Raw genomic sequence first — 11,836 nt, forward strand, 5'->3', positions numbered from 1 at the left:
GGTGCCTGCTCTCGAACTTCTGAAACTCTCTCGTTTAGGTTGTTCCTACTCTTTTTTCTTCATTCAATGTTGTTTTTTCTCTATGCTTATTTTTGTGTGACTGGATAATAGAAAATGGAAATCATAAGATGAGAAAAACCTTTTGAGTAAATATCACCTCCAGATAAAATACAAATGGGAGATGAATTTGTTTACATAAGATATTGAAATAACGGTAAGATAATGAGTTTGAGTTTTTTTTTTTCTTTGTATCTTGTTGTTCAATTTTTTATTTTTATTTTACTTAATACAATACTTACACTCACATTTGAATATTAAAAAATTATTGAAAAATATTAATAAATAAGAAGAGAGAATAAAACTCATATTAAATCTTTTATTTATAAATAATATGTAAAATAATGAGATACATAAATTAAAAAAGAAAAAACCTAGCTAACTATCAAAACTTTTTAATTTGTAAAAACTTCAATAAAGAAGAAAAAACCAAACAACTTAATTAAATATAAACTTCCATTAATAATAATTAATAGATAATTATGAAGAAGAGAGGGAGCTCATATATGAGATGTTGTATTAAACATTTTTTTCAAACCTAAATTTCTATACACAGCTGTTCTTTTCTTCTTCTTTTTTATTCTTGGGTGTCTTCTTTTATCATCTCGTAATCACAAATCATGATCATGACAGTCATATTATTTTAAATTACACAATGGATTGATAATATAAAATAAAAAATATATATTTTCTTTATTAAGGTAGAATGGATCCAGTAAAAGGAATACGAAAGGGAAATTCTTTTAAGTGAATTTTTTGTTTTTTAGTTTGATTAAAATAATGAAAAATTAAATAAAATAAAGATATAGTATTTTAAAACGAAGATAAGCAAGAAATTATTATTGTTATCTGAAAAATCATATCTCAACCTCAGTTTTTCAAGCATGCAAAATGAAAACATTTTGAGCTGAGTTCAAATGTTCTTCTTCCCCCATTTAACCGACGAGAAACATAGTGTATTTGACTTTCTCTTCGTTTTCTTTTTAAATCAAGTGGTGAAAGCGATAGTGTTTTGTTTCCAATTCCAATAGCTAATTTCCAAAAACGTTATTTTTCATGAATTACAATTATCTTGCTTGGTAGAAATAAATATTAAATTGTATCATCGTTACTATATATGCATAAATCTTTTACTTTGCGTATCATATATAACGTTTTTATATCTATTTTTCTTTTTTAAGTTACTCATTGTTTTATCTTTTTCTAATAAAAAAATTGTGGAAAATATTTCAGTCCCTTTTTTATTTGAATACTGCAAAAGCAACGTCGCAATTTAAAATGACTTGATTTGATTTTTAATTTTCTTCTTTTCCTTGCAGAAGTTTGAAGACTACTCCTGCTGCTGTCAAGCTGAATAAAAATGAAGACCAGGTGATAAATGTTCTTTTTAATGATAGAATTGGTTCAGGATATTGAAAAAAAGAAGGGCCTGAAATACTTAGGTTTTAACAGTTGAGGTCTTGAGATGATTTTCAGGTACTGATTGGAAACGGCATAGTTTCCCTCAATTTGTCAAACCCCGGAGGCTATATTATTGGACTATACAATGACGGAACTCAGAATATACTTTATCAAAAAAACCATGAATTTGATAGAGGGTATGTGCATATCTTACAACATTATGCTAAATAAATTACTTCCCAGTTGTCATCCATTTTCTTAAAATGTAAATCATGGAAAAAAATTTAATTTATAGGTACTTGGACGTTGTTTGGAACGAAGATGGAAAGCCTGGGATCTTTGAGAGGTACACTATTTGTTTTAACGTATGCATGCATGCATGCTTTATGCTCTGTTGCAATTCAAGAGACAAATTAATAATTGATACTGTGCTGCAGAATCAAGGGGACAAATTTCTCAGTAATTGAAGCAAGTGATGATATGGTGGAGGTTTCCTTTTTAAAAACATGGGATGCTTCCATGCAAGGCTCAAGTGTCCCCATAAACATAGACTTAAGGTGTGGATTTTAAACCTAAATTTTTCCTACACTTTGAAACAGATATTTAGAATTAGCTCCTCAGCATTGTCCGACATAAACGTATTTTCTTACAGGTATATATTACGAAGAGGTGATTCTGGATTTTATTCATACGCAATATTTACTCGTCCACCAGGATTACCTGCAGTCACGGTTTATCAAATTAGAATTGTTTACAAACTCGATGAAGACAGGTATCTAGCAAACTGTTACTGTCAGACAAGTTAATAAACATTTGCCTTTGATTTTGGAAAAATTAATGTTAGTAATTTTCATTGACTCGTAAAAAACAATGTTTGATCGTAAAAAAAATGTGTAACTTATTACCAACCAAACCAATGATGCAGGTTCCACTATATGGCCATATCTGATACAAGGCAAAGGAAGATGCCAACTGCAGAAGACAGAAGCACGGGCAAGGTGCTTGCGTATCCTGAAGCTGTTCTCTTAACCCATGCAACTGACCCACAAATTCGAGGAGAGGTGATTCTTTCTTGGTTATGCCTCTGCTTGAATTGACATATTGACTTTTTTCTATTTTCTTTTTGTTGCCTATATTCTGTAACGTGTTTGTTGGGTTATAGGTTGATGATAAATATCAATACTCGACAGAGAACAAAGATAACTCTGTTCATGGGTGGATTGCAGAGGATGATTCAGCACCAGTGGGTTTCTGGGTGATAACACCCACTAATGAGTTCCGCAATGGTGGGCCCGTTAAACAAGAACTCACTTCTCATGTTGGCTCAACTTCTCTTTCCGTAAGACCTAACAAATCCCTGAATCCATCCGCATTCCTTACTAGAGTTTCCTATTGTATTAAGTAGATAATTGGTATTAAACATGTTACAGAAAATTATAATACTATGTTAAACATGTTTGAATATTGTCATCCAGATTAATACTTCTTTAATTCTGTTTTCGTTGTTGTTTTTGTTGTACTAAGTTTTTAATTTTTTCTGTTTGCAGATGTTTACCAGCACTCATTATGCTGGCAAGGAGGCAGTCATTGCATTTGATGAAGGGGAGACTTATAAAAAGGTTTTTGGGCCAATTTTTGTTTACCTTAACTCTGCTCCAACGAAAACTCAATTTAAGTCGCTGTGGTCAGATGCTGTAACACAGGTACTTACTATTACCTTTAACACTCTCATACGATTATTCATTGTACATTATTCCAGTGAAGTATTATATTATGACACGATATATTGCTGTTCTTTGGTAAATTAGTTATCCAATGAAGAAAAAAAATGGCCTTATGATTTCATCGGATCAAAAGATTTCATTCCACCCAGTCAACGGGGAATGGTGTCAGGAAAACTTCAAGTTAAAGATGGGTATATGATAATACTTTATTTGCCTTCATTTTATTGTTTAAATACATAGAATCAACTTATATAGGTGAGCTGAATTCCTAATTGCTTTTTCTAATTCATCAGGAGTGGGACGGCTCAACCAGCTAAAAGTTCTTACGTTGGTCTAGCTAGATGCAGGATCATGGCAAATAGAAAGCAAGGTATTGGTGTAGGAGTCAATGAGTTTTAATGTCTTGAACTTTGAATGGCTAGTGAAGCATTCAGCTAAAAGGTGTTTGACCTATACATGATATTCACAGGGTTATCAATTCTGGACTCAAACCGACAAAGATGGAAGCTTCTCAATTACAAATATTGTACCTGGGATTTACACCTTGTATGCATGGGTCCCTGGTTTCATTGGAAATTATAAATATGAAGATAATGTTGATATCAAACCAGGTAACATTTCTTCTTTTCTCAAGTATGTTAAGTATAGATTTCCAAAGATTTAAACTTTTCCTAAGATAATAACTGGCATATGTAAAATGTGCTGTAGGAGGCGACATCAACTTGGGTTCACTAGTATACAATCCTCCAAGAAATGGTCCTACCTTATGGGAAATTGGGATCCCAGATAGGTCAGCTGCAGAGTTCCATGTACCAGACCTTTACCCTGAGCTTGTGAACAAATTGTACCTAAACGATAGCAAAAATGGGTTAGCCCAAAACTCATTCTCAACAACAAATTTTGACACTCTATTTTCAGTTTTTTTGAAAGAATTTCTACCGTGACAGGTTTAGGCAATACGGCTTGTGGAAACGTTATACTGATTTATATCCAACAGAAGATCTTATTTTCACAGTCGGTGTTTCTGACTATCATGAGGACTGGTTTTATGCTCAAGTTACCAGGTAAATTTTGTTTAACATATAGAAATTTTATGATTGTTATCATCAGTTTTCTCCTCTAAGTTAAACACTGATGCATGCAGGAGCACAAATACGAGCAAATTCATTCCAACCACTTGGCAAATTCAATTCCAGCTTGAGAATATCATAAAGGGAGCAAACTACACACTGCAATTGGCCTTGGCATCTGCCACTAATTCTAGATTAGAGGTAGAACAATTTACTTCTTCCATAATTGATCTTTATTTTCTTCTATGTCTATGGTGCCTAATATGTTTTGATATGGATGATCAGGTTAGGTTCAACAAGCCGAATTCTAACCCTCCCTACTTCACAACAGAAAAGCTAATTGGCAATGACAATGCCATAGCAAGGCACGGCATCCATGGATTATATGAGTTGTATAGTGTAGGTGTAGATAGCAATCAATTGGTAAAAGGAAAAAACACCATCTATTTGACACAGTCAAATGCCAAAACTCTATTTGAAGGAATTATGTATGATTATATTCGTTTGGAAAGTCCTACGACTTAAAAATAAACTTAATTGATCCTTGAACTTATAGTTGAGCAATCATTAGGATTCTCTCATCTTGTAATTTGCAGACAAGCACAACATCTGCTTTGGCTATCATATAGGAATCATGAAATCATGATCAAAGAATAAAACCAGTATTTTCATTTAATATATCTGAGACTTCTTGCTTGTTGTATTTTTATCATGAAAAATATTGATATTAAGAGATGGATACGTTGCTGATTTTTTGTTATTATTATTCCATTGTGCTGATACAAAATAATAAGAGACTCATTAAAAATTTGATGCATTCACTGCTTGCACTTGTGTAAAAAGAAGGTTCCATAACGTTAAAGGCAGTTAAAAAATTAACATAGTGAAAAAAACGCAATAGTATTTTTGTAATTTCAGGAAACTTTTTAGTAATGGCAGTTTAAATACTTATAGTTAAAAGTGAAAATGACACGTTTATATAAAAATCATCGTTAAAAATAGGAGAGACAAGAAATAACAATGATTGTACATAGAGTAAAAAGTTTTTTTAACCATTTTTTTTCTTTACAATTTTTTTATAATGCATATATACAGTGATTTGTGATCGGTGTGTTTCAAATATTTTTTTAAAAATAAATTCAAATATAAGTGTTATATTATAAAAAATTGTTAACAAATAATCTACCATAATTTAAAGTGGAGTATATTATTTACCAAAAATAAAAAGTGTGAGCTTCTTTCCTAGCTTGACTTCCATTTGGGCGTTTCCCTTTCCCATGCACTTTCGTTTTCTCTTCACACTAACTTTCATCGCATGTCACGAAGCACTGTCAACCATGCCACAAGCTACAAGTCTTTGTTGCACTGTGTTATAAAACTCATGTCTCGAGGCTTTTTCATAAAGCTCAAATCGTGCTGCGAGCTCCTCGGCGAAGCTCTCCGCATTGTGACACAAAACCCTCACTACAAGCCTCCTTTTCACCATTAAACCCTCATCGCGAGCTTTCCTCCTCACACTGGTGCCACAACCACCGTTGTTGCATTTATTGGTTACACTACCACCTTTCACTGCCCCGATTGTCGAAAAGGTGTGAGCTTTTCTTTCCATTTGCATTTTCTCTTGCTTTTTTTCATCACCTTTTCTATGTTTTCCCACGATTGTGTTGTTGTTGGTTACTCTAGCATGTTCCTTGGCTTTCAAGTCTGTGCTGTTGGAAAAGTGGACCCTTTTCTCGCAAGGTGGGTGTAACACATGATGAATGGACAGAAGAGTTCAATGTTAATACAGCTCATTAAGGAGTGAGAAAGAATTATAGAAACAAAATAACAAACTCCAGGCTGGAAGATTTTTATTGGTGAAAAGCATAGTCGAAAGGGAAAAGGGAGTTAGTTTTTGGAAATTCGGTTTTGCCTTTTCTTTGTTAAATTTCTTTTCTCTGATGTATCACTTCTCTCTCTGAATATTGCCTATGGCAGCTATAGGATGATTCTCAACTTTTCCATTTATAGAATAAAAATCTAGAGAGCATTTTTATTCCAATATTCATCCCTTTTACTGGTGCAAAAATTATTTGAGTACTTTACTGCTATATCTGTGATTTTGTGTGCTGTTCCATTGGTGATTTTGGATATTGTTCCAATTGGTGCTTTCATTATCCATGGCGGAGAATACTCGCCTCAAAGACCTCACGACTGATGTCAAACGCATCCTCGAAGTATTGGAGATCAGAGACCGTGAAAATGCCACAAGATTTGAAACCTTAGAGTCAGCTGTTGATGCCTTGCTGTAGCAGAAAACAGTAAACCCTGCTCCTCCGTTTCAGGTGCGTAACGTCAAGTTGGATTTTCCACGCTTTGATGGCTCTGATGTCTTGCAATGGATATTCAAGGCAGAGCAATTCTTTTCATATTACAATACTCCTGATGATCATCGTTTAACGATTGCTGCCATACATCTGGACAAGGATGTAGTCCCATGGTTTCAAATGATGAGCCATCAAGATACCTTCCATTCCTGGGTTGCTTTTACTCATGCGCTAGAATTGGAATTTGGTCCTTCTCCCTATGAGTGTTCTAGATCCAATTTATTTAAGTTGACCTAAACAGATTCTGTGCAGGAATATTATGTCAAATTCACTGCTCTGGCTAACCGTGTCCAAGGTGTCACCACTGAAGCCTTGTTAGATTGTTTTATTGGAGGGTTAAAACCGGATATTCGAAGGGATGTAATTGCTCAATCCCCTTCAACATTGATTCGCTCAGTTTCTTTATCTAAATTGTATGAAGAAAAATACATGACCAAACCCAAACACTATCAACCTTATACAGCAGCCAAAACACTAACCGCAAACACTAGCCAGCCTATACACCAAACCATTAAATCCACAAATCTACCACCCTTGCTTCCAACTCCGATTACAACTTCCACCGCCATCCGAAATACCCATATCAAGCGAAGGGAAAAAGGGCTCTGTTATACATGTGAGGAGAAATTTTCTCCTACCCATCGCTGTCCCAACAAGCAATAGCTGCTTCTACAATGCCAAGACGTAGATTCCGCAGACTTACCACCCGAACCACCGGATACAGAGCAACAAGGTGAATTAAACTTGTTACAAGAACACCACCTATCTTATAATGCTTTAAAAGGAGCTTCTGGACTGAGTACAATGAAATTCCAAGGTTTAATTAATGGCATTACAGTTCAAGTTTTACTTGATAGTGGTTCGAGTGATAATTTTCTGCATCCCAGAATAGCTCATTGTTTAAAGTTGCCCATTAAGCCAATCTCCAATTTTAAAGTTCTAGTAGGCAATGACAATGCTTTAGTTGCTGAAGGATTGGTTAAAGACTTGGAAGTCCGAATTCAGGGTCACTCTTTGACATTGCCAATATATTTACTACCTGTTACTGGGGCTGACTTAGTTTTGGGAGCTGCCTGGTTAGCCACTCTTGGACCTCATATTTTAGATTACAACACTCTTACACTGAAATTTTATTTGGGCAATCATTTTGCCACATTGCATGGGGAGCAAAACACTTTACCTGTACAAGCTCAGTTTCATCATCTCAAACGTATGACTCATACACATGCCATAGCTGGGCTTTTTACATTACAATTTAAACAAGTAGACGGTTTTCTAGAGCAACAACTGCAATTACACCATGATGTTGACCCTGAATTGGTGTTGTTATTGAATAAATATAAGGTGATTTTTTATGTTCCTTCAGGGCTGCCTCCTAGTAGGTCACAAAACCATTCTATTCCCTTGTTACAAGGCTCGAAACCTGTGAAAGTGAGACCATACAGGTATCCCCATAGCTAGAAACACCAGATTGAAATAATGGTCCAAGATATGTTGAAGGAAGGACTTATTGTCCCTAGCACTTTTTCATCACCAATTATTCTGGTTAAGAAGAAAGATGGAACTTAGCGCTTTTGTTCTGATTATAGGGCATTGAATGATATCACTGTTAAGGATAGTTTTCCTATCCCAACCGTAGATGAACTCATTGATGAGTTACATGAAGCACAATTTTTTTCTAAATTGGACGTGCGTTCGGGCTACCACCAAATCTTGGTAAAGGAAGAGGACAAATTTAAAACAACTTTTAGAACCAACCAAGGTCATTATGAATGGGTTGTAATGCCATTTGGTCTCACCAATGCCCCTTCCATATTTCAGAGCTTGATGAATGACGTTTTCCAAGACTTGTTGAGGAAATTTGTTCTTGTGTTTTTTGATGATATTCTAGTATACAACTCTTCTTGGTCTGCTCATTTGCTGCATCTTGAAGTTGTTTTGCAAAAACTAGAGCAACATCAACTCTTTGCCAAACTATCTAAATGCTCTTTTGGTCTTCAACAAGTGGACTATTTAGGCCACACTGTTTCCGGCTTAGGAGTGGCAATGGATACAAGTAAGATGCAAGTTGTGACGGATTGGCCATGTCCTAACACCTTGAAGCAGTTGCGAGGCTTTCTTGGCCTTACAGGCTATTATAGACGCTTCATAAAAAATTACGCAGTGGTGGCCGCCCCTCTCATCGATTTATTAAAAAAAGACAATTTTCAGTGGACACCTTCGGCTTATGCAGCTTTGAGCAATTAAAATTGGCAATCACCCAAGCCCCTGTTTTGGCTATGCCCGATTTTTCGAGACCTTTTGTCTTAGAAACAGATGCATCAGGAGTGGGAATCGGTGCAGTTCTCAGCCAAGAGCATCATCCGATTGCATTTTTCTCTAAGAAGCTTTCGGCTGCCATGCAAAAACAGTCTACATACACTAGAGAATTTTATGTTATCACAGAAGCCATTGCCAAGCTCCGTCATTACCTCCTGGGCCATAAATTTGTGATTCAAACAGATCAAAAAAGCTTAAAAGGCTTAACGGAGCAAGCTATTCAGACCCTAGAACAACAAAAATGGCTGCACAAATTGTTGGGATGTGATTTTACCAATGAATATAAGCCGGGGAAAGATAATATTGCTGCAGATTCTCTCTCTCGATCCTGTTTCATGGCGTGGTCTCAACCTAATTTCCAAATTCTGCATGCATTACGGGAAGTTGTTTCTCAAGATCCTCATCTTAAGGGTGTTCTAGACTTGTGTTTTGCTAAATCAGCCTCCTCACCCTCATTACTCAGTGCATGATAATTTATTCTTCTGGAAGGGTCATTTGGTTATTCCTCAATCTCATGCTTTGATCCAACAAATTTTATAGGAGTTTCATAGCTCATTGATGGGAGGGCACGGTGGTTTTGCAAGAACTTTGGCTAGAATTGCAGCTCAATTTTATTGGAAGGGTATGAACAAAGATGTACAACAGTTTGTTCAAAATTTCTTGATTTGCCAACAAGCAAAAATGTCTCACACTCTCCCTGCTGGTCTGTTACAGCCACTCCCCATTCCAGAGTAAATTTGGGAAGACATTGCTATGGATTTCATCATGGGCCTCCCTCCTTCCAATGGCTTTACGGTCATCTTGGTAGTTGTTGACAGATTATCTAAATATGGCCATTTTTCCCCTTTAAAGGCTGATTACTCTAGTAAATCAGTTGCATAAATCTTTGTTAAATCAGTGGTAAAACTACATGGCATTCCTAAGATTATTGTTTCGGATAGGAACAAAGTTTTTCTGAGTCATTTTTTGCAGCAGTTATTCAAATTAAGTGGTACTTCTTTAAACATGTCCACTGCGTACCATCCACAATCCGATGGCCAATCTGAATCCTTAAACAAATGTTTGGAAATGTATTTGAGGTGTTTCACTTATGAATCTCCTAAAGATTGGGCAAAGTTGTTGCCTTAGGCTGAGTTTTCATATAACACTTCCTATCACCATAGTTGTGGAATGACTCCCTTTAAGATCGTGTATGGAAGAGATCATCCTGCCTTGGTGAAATACAACCTTAATCCAAATGATTCTCTTTCAGTTCAAGAACAATTACTGCAACGAGATGTAACAATCAACAAATTGAAAGTTAATATCCACAAAGCTCAACAATACACGAAGAAACAGGCTGACAAGAAAAGGAGGTTCATGGAATTACAAATTGGTGACTTGGTCTTGGTTAAACTGCAGCCCTATAAACAACACTTTGTTGCTCTTCGGAAAAATCAGAAATTGAGTATGAGATTTTTAGATCCTTTTCCTGTTATTCAAAGAATTGGCCAGGTTGCTTACAAATTGTTGTTACCCCCAACAACTAAAATCCATCCAGTATTCCATTGCTCCCAGTTGAAACCTTGTAGAGGGGATCATTCTCAGCCTTATGTGCCTCTACCAACTACTTCTAATGAATTGCCACCAGTTATTCACCCTGTTGCCATTTTAAAATCTCGGGTCCTATTACGAGGCCTGAACCAAGTTCCACAATATTTGGTGCAATGGGAGGGATTAGATGTTGATAACGCCACTTGGGAGGAGCAAAGAACCCTACAACAAGCTTTCCCGAATCTCAACCTTGAGGACAAGGTTGGTCTTAATGGGGGTGGAATTGTAACACATGATGAAAGGGCAGAAGAGTCCAATGTTAATACAGCTCATCAAGGAGTGAGAAAGAGTTCTAGAAACAAAATAACAAACTCCAGGCTGAAGGATTTCTATTGGTGAAAAGCATAGTCGTATATTGGGGGTCGAAAGGGAAAAGGGAGTTAGTTTTTGGAAATTCTGTTTTGCCTTCTCTCTACAAAATTTCTTTTCTCTGATGTATCACTTCTCTCTCTGGACATTGCCTATGGTAGCTATAGGATGATTCCTCAACTTTTCCATTTATAGAATAAAAATCTAGAGAGCATTTTTATTCCAATATTCATCCCTTTTACTAGTGCAAAAATTATTTGAGTACTTTACTGCTATATCTATGATTTTGTGTAATGTTCCATTGGTGATTTTGGGTACTGTTCCAGTGGGTTTTGCTGATTATGTTGCTCTCTCTCACTCCCAATGTCCTAGACACATTCTCTTTCCCATTCAAGATGATGCTATTGTCACACGTCACCCCTGCTGCACACCTTGTTTACCCTTCCATTACCATACAATTTATCCCATGTGCTTTCTTCCTCCCCCATTCTCCACGTTTTTTATTTTTATTTTTTAACCAAATTCATGAACAACGATGGTTGTTTCTTCACGTCCTTTGTTAATATTAAAGAAATATAAGAATTTTATTATTATTATTATTATTATTATTATTATTATTATAAAATGATATAATAATTAGCATATGTTAGAAGTGTCATGTCGAATAAAGATAAGGTCAATTTAGAATATATAAATGGGTGCAAACCTTACTTTATAAGCCGGTTTTGTAGGGTTGAGTTAGGTTTAAAGTCCATTTCTTAACATAGTATCAGAGTGAAGTTAGAATCTATCCTAGCGATTATATGCCTCAGCGTGAACGGGTGTGTTGGAAGTAGGTTTGAGTTAAACTTAAAGTTAATTTTTACTATCTAACGCCGTTAAATTTAATCTAATGTGGCTAATGATGTGCCACATCAATTTTTTTTTTCTGAAACGTGACTTCCCAAAAAAATTCACTCATCCCTAAATTACTCCAGGCTAAGCACGCTTAACCATG

General features: G+C 35.6%; 1 pseudogene; it reads left to right on the forward strand.

Moving 5' to 3' along the window:
- The first annotated feature begins 763 nt into the window (after nt 1–763).
- On the forward strand, nt 764–4,777 carry LOC106776758 (annotated as a pseudogene).
- The last annotated feature ends 7,059 nt before the right edge of the window (nt 4,778–11,836 follow it).

The sequence above is a fragment of the Vigna radiata genome, chromosome 11 (genome assembly GCF_000741045.1).
Source record: "Vigna radiata var. radiata cultivar VC1973A chromosome 11, Vradiata_ver6, whole genome shotgun sequence".
Taxonomy (NCBI): Eukaryota; Viridiplantae; Streptophyta; class Magnoliopsida; order Fabales; family Fabaceae; genus Vigna; species Vigna radiata.